This window comes from Rhinolophus sinicus, chromosome 3, assembly GCF_057876585.1.
Source record: "Rhinolophus sinicus isolate RSI-liver-muscle chromosome 3, RSI-T2T, whole genome shotgun sequence".
In the NCBI taxonomy this organism is placed as follows: Eukaryota; Metazoa; Chordata; class Mammalia; order Chiroptera; family Rhinolophidae; genus Rhinolophus; species Rhinolophus sinicus.
The window spans coordinates 65,934,180-65,940,338 of record NC_142503.1 but is presented as its reverse complement, the minus strand read 5'-3'; positions in this window follow the sequence as shown (position 1 = coordinate 65,940,338).

Genomic DNA, 6,159 nt, shown 5'->3' with positions numbered 1-6,159 from the left:
TCCTTTCAGAGTTGAGCATTGAGGGTTGACTATATGCTAGACAATAAATTCCTCTGGGTAAGGAATTTATGGGTAAGGAAATATGACTATTCAGCTTTGTATCTCTAACATCCAATAGTGTTTGGTGCTTAGAAGGTACTCAATAAACAGTTATTAAATGAATACATTTTCCCTTTCATATTGCATTCAGTCCAGTTTTCCTACTCATTGAAATCCCTGTTCAAAAAACTCATAGACACAGACAATAGTTTAGTGGTTACCAGAGGGTAAGGGGGCAGTAAGTGGGGTGGTAGATGAGGGTAAATGGGATCAAATATATGGTGATGGAAGGAGAACTGACTCTGGGTGGTGAACACACAATGGGATTTATAGATGATGTATTACAGAATTGTACACCTGAAACCTATGTATCTTTACTAACCATTGTCATCCCAATAAGCTTTAATTAAAACAAAACAAAGCAAAAAAACAAACAAACCCCTGTTCAATTGCAATGAGTTATTTTATAAATTGAATCCATAATCTTATCCCATGATTGTCAAAGAATGCAGTTCTGATAAGTTGACAAGTTTCAGTACATATTTGGGAGGTGATTAGTAATGTTGAATATTATATAAGGTTTTATCAATGTTATATATATATATATATATATATATATATATATATATATATATATGTTTATATAAGTATTTATACATAAAACAGGTTAAACATTCTTCAATTTTTGACCCCACTGACTCAAACAAGGACAATGTTTATTTTTATAACAACTAAACAGAGTTTGATAAGATTACAGATGCACTATTTACGTTTTTATGACAATATTCTCAAATATTTTAAATGCCTGTTAGTAAACAATTAAAATGGTAATTTGTAGTATTTACTCATTCATAAAAGAAAGTTGTTTAGTAGGGCTATTTATCCAGACTTTGTTAGCACTTTTTTTCTAACCCTGTACTCTAATTTAATGTAAACCATACCATACAGCAATAGTAAAACATTACTGAGCTGGAGAATAATTTCACGTAGCAAGCATGACTTTTACAAGTCCCAGTGAGCCTGGATTTAATGTAAGCTCCACCCCTCACTGCTTGACAATCACAGTCTACCTCTCTGCTCAATTTCTAAACTCAAATCTCATAGAGTTTGTAAGGTGCCTGCATTGTATCTGGGACATAATAGTGATCAATAAATATTAAATCCCTTTGGTTCCCCTCTGTTGGATGCAGGGTCAGTCCAGTTCTAGAATCAACTCGTTTCCTTGCACACAGCTTCCATTTTATTTATTTATGTATTTATTTAATTTTTTGTTAAACATTAGGGTGACATTGGTTAGTTAAATTATATAGGTTTCAAGTGTACGTTTCTATGATACATCATCTATATATTGCATTGTGTGTTCACCACCCAGAGTCAGTTCTCCTTCCATCACCATATTTGACCCCAAGAAAACTCTTCTACCACCATTTTAATAACGCTAATAGATGTGTCAGAAAATGGTTATCCTAAGCTTGAAGTCTTCCTGATTATGATAATCACATCTGTCAGCTTATTCTTGACTCCTCCATTATTTCTTCTAGTTTCAGTCCTAGTTTTATGGATTCATCACTAAGTTAAATTTCAGCTTCTTTCCTTCCTTCCTCCCTCCCACAAATATTCTATTTATACACAGTAGGCACCATTGTCTTGTCTGGGGACAAAATAGTAAATAGAAAACAAATAACCTCTGCCCTTATGGAGTTTACATCCTAGCAGGGGAGACAGATAATAAACAGATAAACATGAAATGCAATATATTGTAAGATAGTGAAGAAACAAATAAAGCAGGGTTTGGGGGTAGAAAGAGAGGGTGGATATCACTTTCGAGTGGGTGGTCATGGTAGGCCTCTCACAGCCTGAATAAAGTGGGACACAACACCAATGCCCTGGAGCTCTAAAGAGCCAAAACTTCCCGAAGGCCAATGGTGAGGTGAGGAAGATGTCCACTGCCCATTTTGTGTTATGCTCGCTTCTCTGGCCTACGCTGGGCCAAAGAGTCTCCCCATCCCACCAGGGATGTGAACTCTCTGTAAGTTTATGGAATCATAACTCTGCGAGGTGGCCATGTTCCACCAAGTACCAGCGAGAGAGAAATTAGCCTGCAGAGTGAGAGAAAAAAGTGCTTGTACAGTCCGAAGCAGATAAGAGACCTTAATAGCCCTCCAGACTCTGTTTCCAGCCTGTGGGCCTGGCTCCATTCCTGCTCTTGGGTTCCATAAGATAAACTCGGTAACTTTTCTATCACTTTCCTTTCCCTCTTTGGGTTTGAGGTAGTTCAAATTGGACTTGATGAAATAAAATAGTCTTGACCAACTAGTACCCCTTCAATGCCTGAAGGATGCAAAATAAATTTTTAAAAAGCAAATATATAAAAGGAGACTGTGATGGTCAATTTTATGTGTCAACCTGACTGGGCTAAGGGATGCCCAGATACCTGATACAAATTTCCGGGTGTGTCTATGGGAGTGTTTCTGAAAGAGATTAGCTTTTGATTCAGTAGACTGCGTAAAAAGATCTGCCTTCACCAATGTGTGTGGGAATCATCTAATTAATCTGATGGGGGCCTGAATGGAACAAAAGGTGTGGAAAGGCAAAGTCTCTGTCTTCTTGAACTGGCGTGTCCACCTTCTCCTGTCCTCAGATAGCTTCTGGTTCTCGGGCCTTCAGACTCTGGAACTTAAACCAGCAGCCTGTAACAAGTCTTGTTACAGGTTTTGGCTCACAGGGTTATGGAGACCCAATATATACATATGTATTCTATTGGTTCTGCTTCTCTGGAGAACCCTAAGCACCCCAGAGATCTGATTCCTCCATGCCACTGCTTTTCTCCGTAAATACCTCAAGTGCTGCCTGCATTTTTGTATCTCCATTCCATGTTTATTAGCTGTATATAATTCCATGTTTATTAGCTGTTTTCTCAAGCATCCCTCCTTCACCTTTTACCTCTTTCTCCTTCCCATTTCTATTATTTTTGTAGTCTTTTTCAACATCTTTTCTTTTTTTGAACTTTTTTTCCATGTCGCCTTTTTATTGAGTGTCTGACAATTTCTCACAACTCCTCTCCTGTTACCTCTTAACATTTGAAAAAAAATCTCAAAATCAGAGAGTAAAAGAATTTTCCTCAACGGAGCAAATCTAAGACTGTCAGCCATCACAGTTAGGCCTCTCCTCTTTTCTTTCTCCATTTTCTATTACCAGCAATTCTGAGAGGATAGGAATGTTATAACCGGCCTAGTCTGAATAGCTAGAAGGGATCTATGGCTGGAGTTAAGGTTATGATGTGAGCACGAGCGACCATTTCCAAACCTACACGCAATCCAATTTATAAAAACGTTTCATAATGTCCTTTCCCAAAGCTGGATACTCTCTTCATTGGGACTCTTGTTCACTGAGGTGTGTAATAGATGATCAGAAATCTCTAGCAATAGTTTCACTTTCCTTCAGAGTTCTTCCTGTCCCGAAGGCCACCTGTAATCCCTGAAGTTCTGTCCAAGGCAAATGGTTGCTCACAAGTCAGCATTACTCTCTTCGTAGGGGCCTTGAAGAGTTTATGCTGAGATTCTTGGGGTGGCTGCAGGGAGGAAGCAGGCAGGAGGCAGCTGGTATGCCCAGCGTGTGCATTTGGTGTTACCCATTCTCCTACGAGCCTCGCACAGAGTTTGTCTTCCTTACGGATGTGTCTAAACTCAGGTGCCTACAGAGCTGTGACCCAACCCTAAGTTCTGGAACGTCCACAGGGGCATAAATGCAAATTTAGTTCTAGGAATAGTTCAAGGGTTTGCAGTTCCAAAAAAATGAGCATACAGTTCTCCGTCGGTCTGTACTCGGTAGTGTACTGAGAACTTGCGATGTGGTAACACATTTAACTCTGACAATGAATGTTGGAGGTGTGAGGTTCTATTAGAATCTCCATTTTAAAGAGGAGGCTGTGCCTTGGCATGTCTAAGCCTGCACAACAAGAAAAGCGGGTGGGTGTGAACACAGAACCGTGCAATTCCACAATCGTTTTGACCGCTATGCTATGCTGCCTCCTCTAAGGTAGGCTATGTAAAATATTTACACACAAATGAGCCCTTAAAAATGGTCCTGTGACCCAAAATGTAATCAGTATACACCCCATATCTGTCATTCTGGTTCGTGAGCTCTTCCCATCCTGTTGCCACCCTTCCTCCCAGCTTCCCGGATGCACTTTCACTTCTTTCCCAACCTCTAAATGTCACCCAAATTTCCAATTTGATAGGGTGGATACTGAAAATCTTCTATTTTGTGCCACCCCAAGTTATTTCATGAGTCTTTGCTTTTCCTTTCCAAGAAGTAATGTTAACACTCTTGCGCTGACTCCAGCCCAGAACCTGTCGCTTGTACTTAGAGCGAGGGGATCAATAGCTCACCCCCAGTCCTCACTGCACCGGCCAACACACATTAATGGCACTGCTATTTGGCAGCTCAAAAGACGGTCTCACTAGAAAATAAATGTATTGTCCCCCTTGGTGCTCCCCTCAGTGACGGCTACCTTACTGATTCCTGTTATAAGGCTTTGGAAGCCCTTTGCACCATCCAATGGCACCATTTCCCTTGGCGGTGCTCTGTTCTTGAGATAATCCTGTTTCTTTAAAATGCCTTTTATGGCAAGTGCAATTCCTACTCGGTTAATTCGTGTGTGGTTTGGTTTTGCAGATGCAACCTGGTAGCAGAATCCTTCCTTTTTTCTTCTTCTTCTGGAGTTGGGAGTTTTCATTATTGAAATAAAAAATGGGTCATGAAACTGTCACCCACGAAGAACTGTCAATTAGAAAACACTGCCCTGTTGCCTTCCTCCTGGCGTTTGGACTGGCTTTAATATTCTAGTTGACAGGACTGGTTTGCTCAGTTGGTTTGGCCAAGGGTGTACAACCCATCTCTGTAGGATCTGTGAGTACAGCTTCCTGGGCACAAGATGCCCCAGTCTCCTTGTAAATCTGCACAACCAGGAGGAGACACAAAGATATCCCGACTCCAAGCACGTATCTCACAGACACCACATGTTGGGTGTAAGCGACTGTCTATTCTATTATTTAGTTGATGGTGTCAAGCATCTTGCTTACTGGGGGTACTTGGGGGAAGAGCAGTAAACTCAGAGGAGAATGCCATCTAGATCATAATGGTACGAGCACGACTTGTCCATTTGGAAGACACACAGAAAATGGAGGGAAGCAGAAACAATAAGGTGAGCTAGGAAGAGAAGTAACTGAACTGCTTCCTCTTCAATGTCTTGATTATATTTCCTGTGAGGAGGTGGTGTTCCTTGGTTCACATACAAATAGATATTCAAGGGAACAGGTTGGGGGGCTGCTGTAGTAAGGTTCTCTTTGTCATAAAGGACTGAAGCAATCCAAGACTGTGTTGTTACAGCTGATTGCAGGCAACAGGATGCTGCTAACTGCCTCCTCCCCCTATCGGTTTTTGGACAGTTGCTCAAGTTGCAACCTTTGAAAAGATGGAGGTTTGGACGTAGAGTGTGTTAAAGAATTTTAGCCTTTTAATCATAAATTTCATTGTGATGTAGATTGTTTCTTAGAGTTCACTCAGTACAGACGTATGTTCTAGGTACTCAGTGGCTCTATCACTGTCATTTTTGTGTGGTTCAACTGACAATTTCCCTGGTTTGTTCTGAATTGCTTGGCACAAACACTGCGTGTGAGGTTTAAGCTTTCTGGTTAAGAAATGATTGCATGTATGTGTCCCCCAATCAATAATGACCCCATGTAGTATTTTACCTCATAGCAATAACAGTGCTTTCTTGTGCCTTTATTTTTGGTTTAATTCTTTTTCAAGCTTTTCTATTCTTTGGCACGTTTCTTAAAGACCAACGTGTAATCTTGTGATAGCTCTTTTTAGAACACCCAAGAAGCAGGGATATACAAAAGTTCCAAAGCCAGAAAATCCAGCCCCCCAAGATCTTCCCCACCAGGAGTAAGTTGTTACAGTTCATGCTGCCTGAAAAGAACAGAAGTGCAGGTCCCGTGTCTGCAAGGGACCAAAGCTATTACTAAGGACACACTTTTGGGATAACACCAGGGAACCAGTCTCACAGATACTGATTTATTTGCAACTGCTTAAAAAAGGGAAAGAACTGTGATA